The 23,766-nt window shown below is 56.2% G+C and overlaps 1 protein-coding gene across 5 annotated transcripts in view; it reads right to left on the bottom strand.

Annotated features, from left to right (window-relative positions):
* SLC45A3 (solute carrier family 45 member 3) overlaps positions 1 to 23,766 on the bottom strand; it is a 56,932-nt gene that overhangs the window by 29,126 nt on the left and 4,040 nt on the right. For 2 of the 5 annotated variants that reach the window (XM_043500677.1, XM_043500678.1), the window contains exon 1: positions 10,743 to 10,812. The exons of 1 other annotated variant lie outside the window; for it this stretch is intronic. The gene's annotated coding sequence lies outside the window, so the exon portion shown is untranslated. Of the gene's footprint in view, positions 1 to 10,742; positions 10,864 to 23,766 lie in introns of those variants that run through there. 2 more of the 5 variants (XM_038379700.2, XM_043500680.1) reach the window with 2 other exon arrangements.

The following is a 23,766-nucleotide window of genomic DNA, read 5'->3' as shown; positions in this document are numbered from 1 at the left end:
TTGCACAGCCATTTACACTGGCACAAAGTGGGTGTGAAGTGCTCCAGTTCTGACTAGGTAGCATTTTCAACTAGTGCAAGTGACTTTGTAAGGTGCAGCACAATGGTGAACCAGGCCCATGGGCCTTATTTCCAGTAGTGACCAGCTTTCAGGGGTCAGTTTGAGCCTGAGCCACGTGGAGCATGCAGAGTCTCTGGATAGATCCCCTGGCTCATTGCTGCACCTGTTGGCCCATTCGTAGCAAGTGTGTCCCAAACCTCTTGTTCTGGACATTTGAGAGACTCTCTTGAGTAGGTTCCCAGCAGTCCTAAAGAGAGCAGTTGGGGACTTTTGTGGAGGAAGAAGGTTAAAAGTCAGCCCTGATATTATACACACACACACACACACACACACCAAAGACAAAGGATATTACCAAAAAAAACCACAACCCTGAAACATCCAGACACAGATAGGAAACTAGCTCATCATTACATTCCACAATTAGAAACATTCTGACTAACAACTTAAAGAAAGCAGCACATGATCCAGGGATTCCACACAGACCCTCCTCCCCAGACAGTAACTCGCCAGCTTAACATCTCTCCATGGTGTCAAGAATCTGAAAAATGTAAGAGGCTTAGAAATGTGAGACTGAGAACGGCAGCAAAAAAAACCAAACAACCCACCCCTGCAATTACAGAACTTGAGAGCAACCAACACGGTCAATACCAAATCCACAAGGTCAGAGGAAGTGTTGCCACCAACCAGACATTCATTTAAAAACCAGACCATTTTTGCACCACTCCCCACTAGCTAGTAAAGGGCTCAAAATAACTTAATTTCTTGGATAGATGTACCCTATGGACTAGGGATGGCTGAAGCTGGACCACTCAAATCTCCACTTAGGAGTCCATGGACAAGGGCTTCCCCAAGCACACCCCTCTGCAACTTAATGTCCTGACAGAAGGCGAGACAGCCCCAAAGCTCTTTCAGGGTGCAGGGGGAATTCCAGTGTAAATCAGATCCTCCTGGGAAAACATATGAGATTTGACAGGTCTTTTTACCATGATCCTCTGCATTACAAAAAATAATGCTTCCATAGATTGCTTGAGGGAACAGGCCAGCACTGGCCATAAAAAGGAGTTAGGAAAGAGAACAAACAAGAAGGAAACTTATAAAGTGCCTGCCCTTCCAATTTCCATTATTGGAAACACAATAGGAAGGAAAACTAGTTCAGGTGGAACGAAACTCAGTCTCTTCTTCCCAGCTGAGCAATATGTGCTGAAGTCACACTGAATTGAAGTTACACTACTGGCAAGTCATCCCTGGCTCCTGCGGTATCCGCATTATCGTTCCTTTGCTCATTTATGATGACGAGGGGAAAAAAAAGTCTCCAAGACCGTAATCACAGCTGTGGGGGTGTTAGCGGTTATCTTGTCTCAAGGCCACCTTGCCTGCGAACAGAGCTAGGAAAATAGGAAATGAGAGCTGAACTTCTTGTTTATGACGGGAAGGTGGATACTGCACAATCGGAGATTGAAGAGCTTAAGATCAGCCATACTGAGTCAGACCAATGGTCTATCTATCCTGTCTTCTGACAGTGGCCGGGGCTAGATGCTTCAGACTTAACTCACCGCTGAGCCAGCATCGTGCCTTGAACTCCCAGCACCAGCCTTGGGGAGAATTTGCAATGCTAGAAAGTTGCAGTACTTGAGATATTCCACCTGATGTAGTTAATTGCCAGACCAATGGCTCTGTTCTGCACTGACATACAAGACATCCTGGCTGGATTAGTGAAGCAGAGACAAAAGGCTCAAACCCTGTGAGTGGTGGCAGAAGGGAATGACTCGTTAGCCTTAATAATACCCCTGCTGGCCAATTCAGAAGTAGCAAGAGTATCCCAGTAGCACTCCCTCCAAAGGGAGTTCCATTGCAAGGTGGGGAAGGCGCTGTTTGCGAGCATGGTCTTGAGGACTTAGTGGGGAAATCTATCTTTTGCTAGACACAGGGGACCACCACTGGGGTGCGGTGCTGTGGAATGTGGGGAGGGCATGACAACTATCCAAAAATCATCCAGGAAAATCCTAGGGGAGGGTAAAACAATGGGCTCAAAAAGTTATACAGCCCTTTGTGCTTGACGTTTCAAGAGTGTGATGCCATGCTTTTCCTTGGAGGATGCACTTTGAATCTCAGATGCACAAAGAACAAATAGACTCTTTTGTAATCACATCATAGTTAGTACATTTTTTCATGGTAATTTTCTGGTCTGCAATTCGAGTTATTTGTGTTCCTGCTGAAGGAGCCTGATGTGAACATATCTTTCAGCATGCCCTTTGACCTCCACCGGCAGGTTGGTGGGTTTCTCCCTCTCCGTTTTCAGTCGCCAAAATGAAATCGTGTCTTTGAAACAGACAAAAGACCTTGCCATTTGAGGACTAGCCTCAAGACAGCTGGAAGCAGGAGGCTTCCATAAGTCCTATCAGACCAACATGAGTGTGTGAGAAGCAGGTGGACTGGGCAATGGACCATAGTTCTCCCTGAAATGTCTGGGATTTACCCTCCTCCGCCACGAAAAGGTGTTAGAGCTGTTTTACAGCCACCTTTATAGCACCAATCCCTTCACTTATATTAATTAAGATTGTGGTGGTCCTGGCATCATCCATACAGCAGGTCACAGATCTTCCATCAAAACACTCTTCTGATGAAACAATGGCTTTATGACCAAAACAAACATTTTCATGGTGGTTGAAATTCTCCAGCTTTTGTAAAAACAAACCAAAGATTTTTACCAAAATATCAAGTTTAATCAAACCTGGAAGATGTTTGTGGGTAATTTGGGGGCAATGGGATGAGGAAGAACAGGATTTTTCAAAATTTCAAAATTTGGCTTTTTTTTTTTTAAATGATTTCAAACCATCATCAATTCCCATCTCCCAGGGATTTAATAGACAGCAGTAAGAATTCACATGAGACTGCTGCTTGGCTCTACGTACCTGGAAGGAGATTTTCACCTTTCTAAAGAAGTGGCTTTAGGCTGGAATTTCGCTTAAGCCCCTGACATCCAATGGGAATTGAGCACCTAACTCCTTTTACATGCCTGTGTAAAAATCTCAGCCTTACTTATTTAAAGTGAAGCTTGATACATTTATGAATGGGAATACATGACGAGGTAGCTTGACATAGCAGGGGATTGGACTCAGTGACCCAGGCGGTCCCTTCCAGTGCTGTGTTCCTATCAGGGTGATAGTTCAGAGAAAGGAGGATCAGCCACTTAGTCCAGGAGTGCCCTGAGCCAGAATTTGGGCTCGTCTCATGTTGCGCACGCTTAACACGTTAGCATCACACTGATACAAAGTGGGCTGCGTTAATGCAGGGGGCATCTGCTGAAGATGGCAGACAGGCGAGAGCTCTCTTACAACTACGCTGTGTTAGCAGGATGTCAGTGACGCGCTCTCCATTGATGGCTCTCTTTGAAAAGGCAGGGTTTTCTCCTCCTGCAGGCATCTTAGCATCCTGCTGTATTTACTGGAGCAAAGTTCAATGTGGATACGCATGAAGGGGAAGGAGACCTCTGGTGAGTTATGGATACTTCTGCATTACTCCCCAGGGATACCTCTAGCACACAATCAGGTCACCGTGGGCAGTAGTTTCCATTATTGCAGGAGCTGGACATTTCCATTCTGCCCACTGCAGCCACAGAACTACGGTGCTGGCACTGCCCGTTATTAAGTACCTGGCCAAGGGTTATCACTGCAGTTGTGCAGCCAAGATGACCAGGAAAGAGGACATATGCAAACCAGTACCCAAGCTTGGTTTCAACTGATGAGGGGGATAGCTAGAATTCGCTGCTCTCGCCTACAAGACTCATGCCCTGCTATGAACGGCATTTGCGAACAATGATGAATGGGAGTATCAGGGGGAATAAGAGTGGGCTGTGTTCAGAGAAATTAAAGATGAAAAAGGCCCTATTGCATTATCTCCCCCCCGCCCCCCGGGGCTAATGCAGGACTGTTCCCAAAAGTACATTCTCTCGTGCTTTGTCCAGTCTGGTTTGATGCGTCTCAAGCACTGAGGTTGTCACCATACTCCATAGGCACTATTCGACAGTCTAATAGATGTGAGAGCTGGGAAGGTTCTCTCCTCAGTACCAAGCACCAGGTTTCCCCCTTCCCTTTCCCATTAGTCCAAGTTATATACCCTGTATGAGTCCTGTGCCCCTCCACTTACATACTCCCTTTACATTCTTGTAGGTAGGTACATCCAACTCCAAAGCTCTACGTATACAGCTGTGAACTAGTCCTCGTGAAAATCCACCCTGTCAGCCCACTGATCATTTCAGTTACTCTTTTATACCCAGCATGCGAATTTCAAACACTAGCCCAGAGGTTTCATGGGAAGGGAGTGCTCTAATTTTCAGACAAGCATCTTCATGCTTCCTCCCACGCTGTCCCTCAGCTCCTCCTTAACATCCGCACCGCTCTCTCCTTAACTCTCCTTGGTTGTGATGCCCACCAAAAAACTTGACAACAGTTAGGTTGCTGTTGTGCCGATTACACTGACCAATACGGGCTCGTTGTTTCCTTGTCCTCCCCCACTGGTCTGTCTGTATTCATCTGTTGTCTCGTCTTATACTTAGATGGCAAGTTCTCGGGGGCAGCGACTGTCTTTTTTTTGTTCTGGGTTTGTACAGCATCTAATGCAATACGGCCTGGGTCCGTGACTGCGGCTCCCAGGTTTTACAGCAATACAAATAGGATATGTAAATAGTTAGATGCTAGTCAAACACATACAAGAATATGTAAGCTAAAGGCTCAGAAACCAAAAGGCAAATTAAAAGAACCCAACATCAGATTAAATCATGTATTAAAAAACAAACAAACAAACCACCAAACAATCTTGTGATCTTTGGGACCATTTTTTTAACTCTTGAGATTGGCAGTCCTGGGATTCTGGCTCTAAACAGCCGGAATTCAGTGCGACGTTTCAAGGCAGAGGTACTTTCCCCACACAGACACGGAACAAGGTCTTGAGAACTGGACCGGTGACTGCGATTTCACAATATGGACATTTAGAGGAAGAGAAAAATGTTTATGCCTGCTTACTGCAGAATATGTTCAAACCTCCCTCTGCCACCAAGACAAAGAAGCCATTCGGGCTACATGCCTCTATTACATTTCTTATTTTGCCAGACAATATTCACAGGGTCTGCTTTTTCTCTTATGCAGATTAGCAAAAACATTAAATATTTTCAAACTAAACCAGGAACTGACATTTGAGGAGATGAAAACAAAAAGGGCCACAAGTTTAGAGACCTCCAAGGAGCAGCACAAAAATAACAAAGAAGTTTTTTAGCATTCCATGTAGTTATATTTCACAATCAAGCCCCTGGGTGGCTTAGATGTGAAACACACAGGCACCTCGCTCACTGCCACTCTTATCGCAGGGAGTAATGCCATACTGCACAATCAATACAGTGATTTAAAGGAAGTCAGAGTTTGCTGCATTGAGTCTTAAAACAGGTATGTGGGGATTGATTGTGAGACACAAGCCGCATGACAAGGAGCCTTTGTCTTGCTCTTTTCCTGTCCTCTGGATGTTCCATGCTTGTGGAGATTTTGCTTGCATATCCTAAAGTGAAATTCACACACATACTTCCAGGCAATATTTTCCTGGTGCAACACCTATTATTTCATGGATGCCTTCAACTGTTTGCAAGCTTCTCTGCTATTCTTAAAGCAAAGATCCTCCCAGGGACACCTCCCCTCCTTGTCTCCCAGTCCCAGCCCTGGACCTTTTCATGCAGAAACTACAGGGTTTGGTTATACGAAAGAGTGACCCTGGGACAGCAGCGATGAAAATAAACCTGCCAAGTGCCGCTTTTTAAATTTCCTTTCCCTTCCTCCATCTTACTTCTGCACTGCTTATTTCTTCTCCCAGGGTCCAGGGCTTTACACTGATTAGTAGCAATCTTCCCCTATATTGTTTCCTCCGCTCTGCTCTTATCTTTCTCATTCACTTTGCTTCTGTCCCACTCCAGTTTTGGAGCTGTCCACAAATCTGATTATGATTGAAGTTACACTAAAGAAATATGTGGCAAAGACAGACATGAAACAGCCTGGCAGGGGACAAAGAGGGGCTTGTGATTTTGTAAGTGTTAGTCAAAACAGCTTTTAGAAACACTACAAACAAAAAGAAAAGGAGTACTTGTGGCACCTTAGAGACTAACAAATTTATTTGAACGTAAGCTTTCATGAGCTACAAACAAACAGAGTCCTGAACTGGGCTACGGCTAGGAAGAGTCCGTGTGGAGTAACAGACGCTGCAGCATTGGAGATCACCAGAATTATATGGTTTGAGAATTTAAACACAAAATGAAACTGAAAGGTAACAGATTTAAAATCGATCAAAAGGAGAGACTTTAAACAATGAATAATTAACCTGGAGAACTCACTGCCATTGAGTATTATTGGGGCCAACCAAGAGCTTAGCAAGAGTCAAAAAGTGGGTTAGACATGTATATGAATAATAAGAACATCCTTTGCTACATAAGCTAGGATTCAAATGTAAGGGGTATGAATTCCCATGCTCAAGGAATGGGCCAGCAATTAACTGGCTGGAAGGAACTTGCTCCTAGACACAAGTTACTCTGCATTGTCCATTAAGAGGGTTTTTTTGCACTTTTCTAGAAAGCATCTGGTGCCAGCCATGGTGAGAGATGGAATTCTGGGCTACATGGACAAGTTGTCTGATCCAGTTTGGCAATTGCCAGTAACATATATTGAGAAAATAAAACATTACAAATTACGAACAGGATGAGATTTCCAGAGTGCGACTTCGTAGAGCTGCACTCCAATGTCAGATTTTCCTTTCAAGAACACTGGCAGTTACTCTAGTAGTTGATTGCGTGAAATTGGCACAGTATATTGGGTTCCACCCACGGTGAACTTCAACAGAGAGATGGAGAGGTGTAACCAAGGGAAGACTGAACCTTTGAGTGCTCCAAACAGATGTACATTTTTAGATTAAATGATTAAGAGTTTATTTTCAGCATCTGTATTTTGTAATTACTCATTCAAAAATAAGACAGCCCCAGATTTTATAGAAGATTTTATTTTTATCTCAGAGTCTGGTGATATGTGCTTCCCTCATGATTTATGTAGCGAGTTTTTCTGGCTGCCAGCATCAACCACAAATGCAGTAATGCCATCCCCCCCCCGCCCCTCCTTCTAGAAGATCTTGCTGATGGAGTTTCCTTGTGTGTTTGTCTGGAAGGTATTGTACAGAATTCTATGTATTTCTGAATCAATAGGATTCGTTAGGAATCTTTATCTTATTCAGATTTATGTATGGAGAATCCCTAGCTCTGGACACCTCCAACACAAATCCATAGGGTTTGGGCCTTATGGTATCGATAATGCATCCCAAGAGGTTTCAATGTTTTTTCCCAAGCAAGCGCTCTCTTGTGTTTTAAACAATAGACCCCTTTAGAGATGTAGCAAGATATCATTGTGGGAATTGCCAGACAAGATCAGAGCTCTGTCCATCTAGTCCAGTATCCCTTCTACAACGTTGGCCCGCTTCAGCTGCTTTGGAGGAATAAACCCTGCAGTAGATTCTTATGGGAAACCCTCCCCACAGGGGAAAAATTCCTCCTTTCTCCTGGTACTTAAAGGTTGGTTTATGCCCTGAAGCATGGTGTTTTATACATCAAACTCTCCCTTGCCGAGCTCTCATTTCTTTCTTTCATAAAGTTATTTATTAACAACTCTGGATATTCTTCTTAGCCATATTATGTCAAATCCTTTTTAAAATCCTCTTTTTAAGTCCTTGGCCTCAAGGATATCTTACGGCAATATGTTCCAGAGTCTAACTGGGCAATCTCAGCACAAGACTAGGAGCTAGGAATCCCCGATTTCTAACCCTGGCTCTTTCACTGCAAGTATCTAGGAACCACTTCCCTTAAGGGTAGGAAAGCTACCAAGGAACAACAGGAAGATGCGAGAAGGGACCTGGTGGCATGAATTGATCCTTTATGATAGAAAGAGGCCTGCAGGTACAGTGGGTAACTTAGAAGCTGTTCAGAAGTTAGCAGGTAAGATTTTCAGAAGTATCTGAGTGACTCAGCAACCCAAGTCCCATTTTTGAAAGTGACTTAGGCACCTATGTCATTTAGGCACTTGGAGAAATAGATTCTGAATAAAATCTCCAAAAAACTCCCAGTTAAGTTTTGATCAAGTGTCACATACACATCTTCCTGAACCTTTATCTAAGACTGTAACCATACCTGAACTGAACCTTGTTTGAGTTTGGTTTATTCCTTTTCATTATCCATGAACCTTCCAGCTCCAGACTGGGAGTAGAAATGTTGTTCCTGAAACATTTCCAGTCCAGTTTTGCAGACCAAGTGGCTTTGGAGAAGCACTGAAATCAAGCTTCCTATCACTAACACAAAAATCCTAATTCCTTACATTGGTTTTCTATTTGATTTAAAGCAGTCACACATAGGCGGGGTCCTACCAAATTCACAGTCCATTTTGATCAATTTCACGGTCATGGGATTTTTAAAATAGTAAATTTCATGATTTCAGCTATTTAAATCTGAAATTTCATGTCATTGTAATTGTAGGGGCCCTGACCCAAAAAGCAGTTGGGGCAAGGGGGGAAGAGAGGTAGCAAGATTATTGTAGGGGGGGTTGTGGTACTACTACCCTTACTTCTGAGCTGCTGCTGGTGGCAACGCTGCCTTCAGAGCTAGGCGGCCGGAGAGCAGCAGCTGCTGATCAGGAGCCCAGCTCTGAAGGCAGAGCCGCCAGCAGCAGCAGTGCAGAAGTAAGGATGGCACGGTATAGTATTGCCACCCTTACTTCTGCACTGCTGCTGGCGGGGCACCACCTTCAGAGCTGGGTGTCCGGCCAACAGTCGCTGCTCTCCAGCCATCAAGCTCTGAAGGCAGCGCAGAAGAAAGGGTGGCAATACCATGACCCCCCTGAAATAATCTTGTGATTCTTCTGCAACTCCCTTTTGGGCTGGACCCCCACTTTGAAAAATACTGGTCTTCCCGTGAAATCTCTATAGTATAGGGTAAAAGCACCTAAAAGACCAGATTTCATGGTTCGTGATGCATATTTCATGGCTATGAATTTAGGAGGGCCCTACACATAGGGAAACATGAATTGGTACCTTACTCAGTTAAAGCAGCGTGGCCATCAAGAACTCAAGTACTACCAACATTACTAGTTTTGTGACATGCTTGTTTTCTTTGATTCAGGTTAATTACAGGTTTCAGAGTAGCAGCCGTGTTAGTCTGTATTCGCAAAAAGAAAAGCAGTACTTGTGGCACCTTAGAGACTAACAAATTTATTAGAGCATAAGCTTTCGTGAGCTACAGCTCACTTCATCGGATGCATCTGATGAAGTGAGCTGTAGCTCACGAAAGCTTATGCTCTAATAAATTTGTTTGTCTCTAAGGTGCCACAAGTACTCCTTTTCTTTTTAGGTTAATTACAGTATTAGCTGGTTTGTCCCTGCAAGATTCCCAGGATTCTGGAAAGTCCAGATTCATCTCTCTTCTCCTAGACTTTTTCCCCTTCCCTCTAGGGTTTCAAACTAACATATGTAGCAACTTCTGGACTGCTCAAAAGCAGCCAGAAAAGTAATGCACAAAACCCACAAAGAACAAAACTGGGTCAGGAGGACACACACACACAGGTTGCTTATCAGCTCTACCTGAAGTGACATTCTCACCTATGCCTTGCACTTTTACACCTTCCATTCCTGCTGATAAAAGCTACTTCTATATTTTTATATTAAAAGCTCCCTGTCTCCAATAGCCTCATTGTTATTATTAATGTTACTTAAAAAGGCACCACATCAGACTGCCTTGTCAAATACCTCAAGAGACGTATCTACAGCTACAGGAAGAGCGCTAGCCCTCAAAATCTCTTCCCTCCTCAGGAAGGAGCCAGTTTCTGTGGTCTCTCTCTCCCCCTTGACAGATGAGGAGTGTGTTAAAAGCATGTTGTTTGCCCTATGCAGGAGAGGGAAAGGCTGGAGTATGTCAAAACGGAATATATATGTATCTATATTTACAGTCATTTTAGACGACTGACAAACTTCAGCAACCCCACGGTTGTTGCACATAGTTCAAATTCCTGGTTTGTTTTTTAACTAAGTAGCCACAGCGCAACACGAAGCTGGGGAAAGGAAAGCACTGAAAGGTGACAAGAAACACGCGAGATCCAGGGACGAAGTCGTCTCATTGCCCAGTAAGACAAGGAGTGACATTTATTTGTAAAAAAAAAAAGCCAGCTAAAGGCAGCGTGTGTCCTCGGGCAGCCCCAGGGGAGAACCGATTGTCCCCCAGGGGAAGCCAGAGCATAAAGCGGAGGGCAGCGGATGCCCCCCCAAATACCGCCGCCCTCCCCAGGGATGAGGTGCGAGACAGCAGCCCCCGCCCGTGGGGGGCAGCCCCCGCCCGTGGGGGGCAGCCCGAGTTCCCCCGGAGCAGCCGCCGGGTCCCCCCTGCCCCCCGCGGGACCGACCCCGCCCCCGGGAGCCGCGGGCACGGGCTGGAGCAGCCCGGCCCCGGACCCTGCGCTCGCCCCGCAGGCTGCGCCCCTGCTCCCGGCCACTCGCGCCCCGCTCGCCCTTTGCCGGGACTCTCGGGCCCCTCTCCCCGGGGGGGCAGCCCCGGCTTCCCGGGAGCGTCTGAGCCGCGCCCGCTGACGGCCCCGGGTGCCCACACGCGCGCCCGCCCGCCCTACCTTGGAGAGGGGCAGGGGGCTCGGCCGGCTCCGCCCGGCTCCTCGGCAGCTGCCCCGCTCGGCTCCGCGCCCCGCCGCCTTTTAAATCGCCTGGCGGCTGGACGCTCCCCGGAGCATGCGCGGCCGGGGGGCGGAGGAGGGGGCACAGTGCCCCTGCGGGGTGCGCTGGGCCGGGGGGGGCGCCAGCCTGCCCTGCCCGGCCCCCTTGTCTTGCTATCGGCCCAGAGGACGCAGAGAGCCTCTCGCGTTTCCAGCATGCCGCCCTGAGCCGCTTCAAATGCATGTTAAAGAGCAGCAGCCCCCCCGGTAACCCTACACAACACACCACAGGGCACACAGCCCCCCCCCGAGCAACCCTACACAACACACCACAGGGCACACAGCCCCCCCCGGTAACCCTACACAACACACCACAGGGCACACAGCCCCCCCCGAGCAACCCTACACAACACACCACAGGGCACACAGCCCCCCCCAGCAACCCTACACAACACCACAGGGCACACAGCCCCCCCAGCAACCCTACACAACACACCACAGGGCACACAGCCCCCCCCAGCAACCCTACACAACACACCACAGGGCACACAGCCCCCCCCAGCAACCCTACACAACACACCACAGGGCACACAGCCCCCCCCCAGCAACCCTACACAACACACCACAGGGCACACAGCCCCCCCCAGCAACCCTACACAACACACCACAGGGCACACGCCCCCCCCCGAGCAACCCTACACAACACACCACCGGGCACACAGCCCCCCCCCGAGCAACCCTACACAACACACCACAGGGCACACAGTCCCCCCCCAGCAACCCTACACAACACACCACAGGGCACACAGCCCCCCCCTCAACCCTACACAACACACCACAGGGCACACAGCCCCCCCCAGCAACCCTACACAACACACCACAGGGAACACAGCCCCCCCCAGCAACCCTACACAACACACCACAGGGCACACAGCCCCCCCCCGAGCAACCCTACACAACACACCACAGGGCACACAGCCCCCCGCAGCAACCCTACACAACACACCACAGGGCACACAGCCCCCCCCAGCAACCCTACACAACACACCACAGGGCACACAGCCCCCCCCAGCAACCCTACACAACACACCACAGGGCACACAGCCCCCCCCAGCAACCCTACACAACACACCACAGGGCACACAGCCCCCCCCAGCAACCCTACACAACACACCACAGGGCACACAGCCCCCCCCAGCAACCCTACACAACACACCACAGGGCACACAGCCCCCCCCAGCAACCCTACACAACACACCACAGGGCACACAGCCCCCCCCAGCAACCCTACACAACACACCACAGGGCACACAGCCCCCCCCAGCAACCCTACACAACACACCACAGGGCACACAGCCCCCCCCAGCAACCCTACACAACACACCACAGGGCCCACAGCCCCCCCCAGCAACCCTACACAACACACCACAGGCACACAGCCCCCCCCAGCAAACCCTACACAACACACACAGGGCACCAGCCCCCCCCAGCAACCCTACACAACACACCACAGGGCACACAGCCCCCCCCCGGCAACCCTACACAACACACCACAGGGCACACCGCCCCCCCCCATCAACCCTACACACACACCACAGGGGCACACAGCCCCCCCCCGAGCAACCCTACACAACACACCACAGGGCACACAGCCCCCCCCCAGCAACCCTACACAACACACCACAGGGCACACAGCCCCCCCCAGCAACCCTACACAACACACCACAGGGCACACAGCCCCCCCCAGCAACCCTACACAACACACCACAGGCACACAGCCCCCCCCAGCAACCCTACACAACACACCACAGGGCACACAGCCCCCCCCAGCAACCCTACACAACACACCACAGGGCACACAGCCCCCCCCCAGCAACCCTACACAACACACCACAGGGCACACAGCCCCCCCCCGCAACCCTACACAACACACCACAGGGCACACAGCCCCCCCCCCGAGCAACCCTACACAACACACCACAGGGCACACAGCCCCCCCCAGCAACCCTACACAACACACCACAGGGCACACAGCCCCCCCCCAGCAACCCTACACAACACACCACAGGGCACACAGCCCCCCCCAGCAACCCTACACAACACACCACAGGGCACACAGCCCCCCCCAGCAACCCTACACAACACACCACAGGCACACAGCCCCCCCCAGCAACCCTAACACCAACACCACAGGGCACACAGCCCCCCCCCAGCAACCCTACACACACACCACAGTGCACACAGCCCCCCCCAGCAACCCTACACAACACACCACAGGCACACAGCCCCCCCCCGAGCAACCCTACACAACACCCACAGGCACACAGCCCCCCCCAACCCTACACAACACACCACAGGCACACAGCCCCCCCAGCACCCCTACACAACACACCACAGGGCACACAGCCCCCCCCCATCAACCCTACACAACACACCACAGGGCACACAGCCCCCCCCAGCAACCCTACACAACACACCACATGGCACACAGCCCCCCCCCCAGCAACCCTACACAACACCCACAGGCACACAGCCCCCCCCAGCACCCTACCAACACACCACAGGCACACCGCCCCCCCCCAGCAACCCTACACAACACACCACAGGGCACACAGCCCCCCCCAGCAACCCTACACAACACACCACAGGGCACACAGCCCCCCCCCCAGCAACCCTACACAACACACCACAGGGCACACAGCCCCCCCCAGCAACCCTACACAACACACCACAGGGCACACAGCCCCCCCCAGCAACCCTACACAACACACCACAGGGCACACAGCCCCCCCCCCGCAACCCTACACAACACACCACAGGGCACACAGCCCCCCCCCCGCAACCCTACACAACACACCACAGGGCACACAGCCCCCCCCCAACCCTACACACACACCACAGGGCACACAGCCCCCCCCAGCAACCCTACACAACACACCACAGGGCACACACCCCCCCCAGCAACCCTACACAACACACCACAGGGCACACAGCCCCCCCCAGCAACCCTACACAACACACCACAGGGCACACAGCCCCCCCCAGCAACCCTACACAACACACCACAGGGCACACAGCCCCCCCCCAGCAACCCTACACAACACACCACAGGGCACACAGCCCCCCCCCCAGCAACCCTACACAACACACCACAGGGCACACAGCCCCCCCCCCCGAGCAACCCTACACAACACACCACAGGGCACACAGCCCCCCCCAGCAACCCTACACAACACACCACAGGGCACACAGCCCCCCCCCAGCAACCCTACACAACACACCACAGGCACACAGCCCCCCCCACACACCCTACACAACACACCACAGGGCACACAGCCCCCCCCAGCAACCCTACACACACACCACAGCACACAGCCCCCCCCAGCAACCCTACACAACACACCACAGGCACACAGCCCCCCCCCAGCAACCCTACACACACACCACAGGCACACAGCCCCCCCCCAGCAACCCTACACACACACCACAGGCACACAGCCCCCCCCCGAGCAACCCTACACACACACCACAGGCACACAGCCCCCCCCATCAACCCTACACAACACACCACAGGCACACAGCCCCCCCCCAACCCTACACACACACCACAGGCACACAGCCCCCCCCAGCAACCCTACACACCCCCAGCACACAGCCCCCCCGAGCAACCCTACACAACACACCACAGGGCACACAGCCCCCCCCAGCAACCCTACACACACACCACAGGGCACACAGCCCCCCCCCAGCAACCCTACACAACACACCACAGGGCACACAGCCCCCCAGCAACCCTACACAACACACCACAGGCACACACCCCCCCCCCCGCACCCTACACAACACACCACAGGCACACAGCCCCCCCCAGCACCCTACACAACACACCACAGGGCACACAGCCCCCCCCCGAGCAACCCTACACAACACACCACAGGGCACACAGCCCCCCCCGCAACCCTACACAACACACCACAGGGCACACGCCCCCCCCGAGCAACCCTACACAACACACCACAGGGCACACAGCCCCCCCCCCGAGCAACCCTACACAACACACCACAGGGCACACAGCCCCCCCCCGAGCAACCTACACAACACACCACAGGTCACACAGCCCCCCCCAGCAACCCTACACAACACACCACAGGGCACACAGGCCCCCCCCGAGCACCCTACAACACACCCCCCCCCCCCAGCAACCCTACCCACACCACATGGGCACACACCCCCCCCCCCCGAGCAACCCTACACAACACACCACAGGGCACACAACCCCCCCCCAGCAACCCTACACAACACACCACAGGGCACACAGCCCCCCCCAGCAACCCTACCACAACACACCACAGGGCACACAGCCCCCCCCAGCAACCCTACACAACACACCACAGGGCACACAGCCCCCCGAGCAACCCTACACAACACACCACAGGGCACACAGCCCCCCCCCCCGAGCAACCCTACACAACACACCACACACACAGCCCCCCCCAGCAACCCTACACAACACACCACAGGGCACACAGCCCCCCCCCCGAGCAACCCTACACAACACACCACAGGGCACACAGCCCCCCCCCCTAGCAACCCTACACAACACACCACAGCACACAGCCCCCCCCAGCAACCCTACACAACACACCACAGGCACACACCCCCCCGTAACCCTACACAACACCCCACAGGGCACACAGCCCCCCCCCCCCAGCAACCCTACACACACACCACAGGCACACAGCCCCCCCAGCAACCCTACACAACACACCACACACAGCCCCCCCCCGCAACCCTACACACACACCACAGCACACAGCCCCCCCCCCAGCAACCCTACACACACACCACAGGCACACACCCCCCCCAGCAACCCTACACACACACCACAGGGCACACAGCCCCCCCCCCGCAACCCTACCACAACACATCACAGGGCACACAGCCCCCCCAGCAACCCTACACAACACACCACAGGGCACACAGCCCCCCCCCCGAGCAACCCTACACAACACACCACAGGGCACACAGCCCCCCCCCCGCAACCCTACACAACACACCACAGGGCACACAGCCCCCCCCAGCAACCCTACACAACACACCACAGGGCACACAGCCCCCCCCCGAGCAACCCTACACAACACACCACATGGCACACAGCCCCCCCCCCGAGCAACCCTACACAACACACCACAGGGCACACAGCCCCCCCCCCGAGCAACCCTACACAACACACCACAGGGCACACAGCCCCCCCCACAACCCTACACAACACACCACAGGCACACAGCCCCCCCGAGCAACCCTACACAACACCCCACAGGGCACACACCCCCCCCCCCAGCAACCCTACACAACACACCACAGTCACACAGCCCCCCCCCCAACCCTACACAACACACCACCGGGCACCAGCCCCCCCCGCAACCCTACACAACACACCACAGGGCACACAGCCCCCCCCCAGCAACCCTACACAACACACCACATGGCACACAGCCCCCCCCCCCCACAACCCTACACAACACACCACCGGACACACCCCCCCCCCCGCAACCCTACACAACACACCACAGGGCACACAGCCCCCCCAGCACCCTACACAACACACCACAGTCACACAGCCCCCCCGAGCAACCCTACACAACACACCACAGGCACACAGCCCCCCCAGCAACCCTACACACACCACAGGGCACACAGCCCCCCCCAGCAACCCTACACAACACACCACAGGGCACACAGCCCCCCCCAGCAACCCTACACAACACACCACAGGGCCACAGCCCCCCCCGAGCAACCCTACACAACACACCACAGGCACACAGCCCCCCCCAGCAACCCTACCAACACACCACAGGCACACAGCCCCCCCCCCGAGCAACCCTACACAACACACCACAGGGCACACAGCCCCCCCGGTAACCCTACACAACACACCACAGGGCACACAGCCCCCCCCAGCAACCCTACACAACACACCACAGGCACACAGCCCCCCCCGCAACCCTACACAACACACCACAGGGCACACAGCCCCCCCCAGCAACCCTACACAACACACCCCCGGGCACACAGCCCCCCCCCGCCACCCTACACAACACACCACAGGGCACACAGCCCCCCCCCCCCGAGCAACCCTACCACAACACACCACAGGGCACACAGCCCCCCCGAGCAACCCTACACAACACACCACAGGGCACACAGCCCCCCCCCCAGCAACCCTACCACAACACACCACAGGGCACACCCCCTCCCTCCTCGGGTAACCCTACAACAACACACCACAAGGCACACAGCCCCCCCCAGCAACCCTACACAACACACCACAGGGCACACAGCCCCCCCCGAGCAACCCTACACAACACACCACAGAGCACACAGCCCCCCCCTAGCAACCCTACACAACACACCACAGGGCACACAGCCCCCCCCAGCAACCCTACACAACACACCACAGGGCACACAGCCCCCCCCAGCAACCCTACACAACACACCACAGGGCACACAGCCCCCCCCGCGCAACCCTACACAACACACCACAGGGCACACAGCCCCCCCGAGCAACCCTACACAACACACCACAGGGCACACAGCCCCCCCCGAGCAACCCTACACAACACACCACAGGGCACACAGCCCCCCCCCCCGCAACCCTACACAACACACCACAGGGCACACAGCCCCCCCGAGCAACCCTACACAACACACCACAGGGCACACCCCCTCCCTCCTCGGGTAACCCTACAACAACACACCACAGGGCACACCCCCCCCCAGTAACCCTACACAACACACCACAGGGCACACAGCCCCCCCCGAGCGACCCTACACAACACACCACAGGGCACACAGCCCCCCCCCGAGCAACCCTACACAACACACCACAGGGCACACAGCCCCCCCCCGAGCAACCCTACACAACACACCACAGTGCACACAGCCCCCCCCCGCAACCCTACACAACACACCACAGGGCACACAGCCCCCCCCCGCAACCCTACACAACACACCACAGGGCACACAGCCCCCCCCAGCAACCCTACACAACACACCACAGGGCACACAGCCCCCCCCCAGCAACCCTACACAACACACCACAGGGCACACAACCCCCCCGGTAACCCTACACAACACACCACAGGGCACACAGCCCCCCCCCGAGCAACCCTACACAACACACCACAGGGCACACAGCCCCCCCCAGCAACCCTACACAACACACCACAGGGCACACAGCCCCCCCCAACCCTACCAACACACCACAGGGCACACACCCCCCCCCAGCAACCCTACACAACACACCACAGGGCACACAGCCCCCCCCCCGAGCAACCCTACACAACACACCACAGTGCACACACCCCCCCCCAGCAACCCTACACAACACACCACAGGGCACACAGCCCCCCCCCGCAACCCTACCACAACACACCACAGGGCACACAGCCCCCCCCAGCAACCCTACACAACACACCACAGGGCACACCCCCCCCGAGCAACCCTACACAACACACCACAGGGCACACAGCCCCCCCCCGCAACCCTACACAACACACCACAGGGCACACACCCCCCCCAGCAACCCTACACAACACACAACAGGGCACACAGCCCCCCCCCGAGCAACCCTACACAACACACCACAGGGCACACAGCCCCCCCCCCAGCAACCCTACACAACACACCACAGGGCACACAGCCCCCCCCCCAGCAACCCTACACAACACACCACAGGGCACACAGCCCCCCCCCCCCCAACCCTACACAACACACCACAGGGCACACAGCCCCCCCCCCAGCAACCCTACACAACACACCACAGGGCACACAGCCCCCCCCGGTAACCCTACACAACACACCACAGGGCACAGCCCCCCCGAGCAACCCTACACAACACACCACAGGGCACACAGCCCCCCCCTCAACCCTACACAACACACCACAGGGCACACAGCCCCCCCCACAACCCTACACACACCACAGGGCACACAGCCGCCCCCCCCAGCAACCCTACACAACACCCCCCCGGTCACACACCCCCCCCCCCCCCCAACCCTACACAACACACCACAGGGCACACAGCCCCCCCCCCGAGCAACCCTACACAACACACCACAGGGCACACAGCCCCCCCCCCAGCAACCCTACCACAACACACCACAGGGCACACCCCCTCCCTCCTCGGGTAACCCTACACAACACACCACAAGGCACACAGCCCCCCCCAGCAACCCTACACAACACACCACAGGGCACACAGCCCCCCCCGAGCAACCCTACACAACACACCACAGAGCACACAGCCCCCCCCGAGCAACCCTACACAACACACCACAGGGCACACAGCCCCCCCCAGCAACCCTACACAACACACCACAGGGCACACAGCCCCCCCCAGCAACCCTACACAACACACCACAGGGCACACAGCCCCCCCCAGCAACCCTACACAACACACCACAGGGCACACAGCCCCCCCCGAGCAACCCTACACAACACACCACAGGCCACACAGCCCCCCCGAGCAACCCTACACAACACACCACAGGGCACACAGCCCCCCCCCGAGCAACCCTACACAACACACCACAGGGCACACAGCCCCCCCCCCCGAGCAACCCTACACAACACACCACAGGGCACACCCCCCCCGAGCAACCCTACCACAACACACCACAGGGCACACCCCCTCCCTCCTCGGGTAACCCTACAACAACACACCACAGGGCACACCCCCCCCCCGTTAACCCTACACAACACACCACAGGGCACACAGCCCCCCCCCGAGCAACCCTACACAACACACCACAGGGCACACCCCCCCCCCCCCGAGCAACCCTACACAACACACCACAGGGCACACAGCCCCCCCCCCGAGCACCCTACACAACACACCACAGGCACACAGCCCCCCCCCAACCCCTACACAACACACCACAGGCACACAGCCCCCCCCCCGCAACCCTACACACACACCACAGGCACACAGCCCCCCCGAGCACCCTACACAACACACCACAGGGCACACACCGCCCCCCCCCGAGCAACCCTACACAACACACCACAGGCACACAGCCCCCCCTTTACCCAAACACACCCACAGGGCACACAGCCCCCCGATCAACCCTACACAACACACCACAGGGCACACAGCCCCCCCCGATCAACCCTACACAACACACCACAGCACACAGCCCCCCCCCTAGCACCCTACACAACACACCACAGGCACACAGCCCCCCCCCCAGCCCCTACACAACACACCACAGGCACACCCCCCCCCCGAGCAACCCTACACAACACACCACAGGCACACAGCCCCCCGAGCAACCCTACACACACACCACAGTGCACACATCCCCCCCCCATCATCCCTACACAACACACCACAGGCACACAGCCCCCCCCCGATAGCAACCCACACAACAACACACCACAGGGCACACAGCCCCCCCTACACCCTACACAACACACCCAGGCACACAGCCCCCCGTAACCCTAAACAACACACCACGGCACACAGCCCCCCCCCCCCTGAGCAACCCTACACACACCACATGGGCACACAGCCCCCCCTATCAACCCTACACAACACACCACAGGCACACAGCCCCCCCCCTAGCACCCTACACACACACCACAGGGCACACAGCCCCCCCCCAGCAACCCTACACACAACACCACAGGGCACACAGCCCCCCCAGCAACCCTACACAACACACCACAGGGCACACAGCCCCCCCCAGCAACCCTACACAACACACCACAGGGCACACAGCCCCCCCCCCAGCAACCCTACACAACACACCACAGGGCACACAGCCCCCCCCCCCGAGCAACCCTACACACACCCCCAACAACCACAGCCCCCCCCCCCGAGCAACCCTACACAACACACCACAGGCACACAGCCCCCCCCCAGCACCCTAACACAACAACCACAGGCACACAGCCCCCCCCCGAGCAACCCTACACAACACACCACAGGCACACAGCCCCCCCCGCACCCTACACAACACACCACAGGGCACACAGCCCCCCCCCGCAACCCTACGACAACACACCACAGGGCACACAGCCCCCCCCCGAGCAACCCTACACAACACACCACAGGGCACACAGCCCCCCCCCCCGAGCAACCCTACACAACACACCACAGGGCACACAGCCCCCCCCCGAGCAACCCTACACAACACACCACAGGGCACACAGCCCCCCCCCGAGCAACCCTACACAACACACCACAGGGCACACACCCCCCCCGAGCAACCCTACACAACACACCACAGGGCACACAGCCCCCCCCGAGCAACCCTACACAACACACCACAGGGCACACAGCCCCCCCCAGCAACCCTACACAACACACCACAGGGCACACAGCCCCCCCCAGCAACCCTACGACAACACACCACAGGGCACACAGCCCCCCCCCCAGCAACCCTACACAACACACCACAGGGCACACAGCCCCCCCCCCCCGAGCAACCCTACACAACACACCACAGGGCACACAGCCCCCCCCAGCAACCCTACCACAACACACCACAGGGCACACCCCCTCCCTCCTCGGGTAACCCTACAACAACACACCACAAGGCACACAGCCCCCCCCAGCAACCCTACACAACACACCACAGGGCACACAGCCCCCCCCGAGCAACCCTACACAACACACCACAGGCACACACCCCCCCCCAGCAACCCTACACAACACACCACAGGGCACACAGCCCCCCCCCGAGCAACCCTACACAACACACACCCAGCACACACATCCCCCCCAGCAACCCTACACAACACCACAGACACAGCCCCCCCCCGAGCAACCCTACACAACACACCACAGCACACACCCCCCCCCAGCAACCCTACACACACACCACAGGCACACAGCCCCCCCCGAGCAACCCTACACAACACACCACACACAGCCCCCCCCCTAGCAACCCTACACAACACACCACAGGCACACACCCCCCCCCCAGCAACCCTACACAACACACCACAGGGCACACACCCCCCCCGAGCAACCCTACCACAACACACCACAGGGCACACCCCCTCCCTCCTCGGGTAACCCTACAACAACACACCACAGGGCACACCCCCCCCGTAACCCTACACAACACACCACAGGGCACACAGCCCCCCCGGTAACCCTACACAACACACCACAGGCCACACCCCCTCCCTCCTCGGGTAACCCTACAACAACACACCACAGGGCACACCCCCCCCCATAACCCTACACACACACCACAGGCACACAGCCCCCCCCCGAGCAACCCTAACACAACACACCACAGGCACACAGTCCCCCCCCCGAGCAACCCTACACAACACACCACAGGGCACACACCCCCCCCGAGCAACCCTACACAACACACCACAGGGCACACAGCCCCCCCCCGGTAACCCTACACAACACACCACAGGGCACACAGCCCCCCCCCGAGCAACCCTACACAACACACCACAGGGCACACCCCCTCCCTCCTCGGGTAACCCTACAACAACACACCACAGGGCACACCCCCCCCAGTAACCCTACACAACACACCACAGGGCACACAGCCCCCCCCCGAGCAACCCTACACAACACCACAGGGCACACAGCCCCCCCCCGAGCAACCCTACACAACACACCACAGGGCACACAGCCCCCCCGAGCAACCCTACACAACACACCACAGGGCACACAGCCCCCCCCCGAGCAACCCTACACAACACACCACAGGGCACACAGCCCCCCCGGTAACCCTACAAAACACACCACAGGGCACACAGCCCCCCCGAGCAACCCTACACAACACACCACAGGGCACACAGCCCCCCCCCCGAGCAACCCTACACAACACACCACAGGGCACACAGCCCCCCCCGAGCAACCCTACACAACACACCACAGGGCACACAGCCCCCCCCCCAGCAACCCTACACAACACACCACAGGGCACACACCCCCCCCCCGAGCAACCCTACACAACACACCACAGGGCACACAGCCCCCCCGAGCAACCCTACACAACACACCACAGGGCACACAGCCCCCCCCCCCGAGCATCCCTACACAACACACCACAGGGCACACAGCCCCCCCCAGAGCAACCCTACACAACACACCACAGGGCACACAGCCCCCCCGAGCAACCCTACACAACACACCACAGGGCACACAGCCCCCCCCCCGAGCAACCCTACACAACACACCCCAGGGCACACAGCCCCCCCCCCCGAGCAACCCTACACAACACACCACAGGGCACACAGCCCCCCCGAGCAACCCTACACAACACACCACAGGGCACACAGCCCCCCCCCCGAGCAACCCTACACAACACACCACAGGGCACACAGCCCCCCCCCAGCAACCCTACACAACACACCACAGGGCACACAGCCCCCCCCCCCCCCGGGCAACCCCTACACAACACACCACAGGTGCCACAACAGCCCCCCCGAGCCAGAGCCCTACCCACACACCACCCAGGGCACACAGCCCCCCCCGAGCAAACCCTCTACACAGACACAACCTCAGGGCACACAGCCCCCGAGCAACCATACCACCAACACACCACAGGCACACAGCCCCCTCCCCCCTCCGTGGCAACACCTACACAACACAACCCACTAGGGGCACAACCGCCCCCCGAGCAACCCTACACATACACACCTCAGGGCACACAGCCCCCGTCCCGAGCAACCCTACACCAACACAACCACAGGGCCCACAGCCCCCCCGGAAGCAACCCTACCACAACACTACCACCACAGGGCACACAGCCCCCCCCAGCAACCTACACAACACACCACAGGGCACACAGCCCCCCCCCCGAGCAACCCTACACAACACACCACAGGGCACACAGCCCCCCTCCCCCCTCCCGGGCAACCCTACAATAATACAGAGTACCCAGCCAGGTGCCCTCCAGCAGCCCTACACAGATAACCCAGCAGAAGGGTCCGGGAGGCAAGGAAG

This window comes from Dermochelys coriacea, chromosome 21 (assembly GCF_009764565.3).
Source record: "Dermochelys coriacea isolate rDerCor1 chromosome 21, rDerCor1.pri.v4, whole genome shotgun sequence".
NCBI lineage: Eukaryota > Metazoa > Chordata > Testudines > Dermochelyidae > Dermochelys > Dermochelys coriacea.
This window is presented reverse-complemented; position numbering and strand designations above follow the sequence as displayed.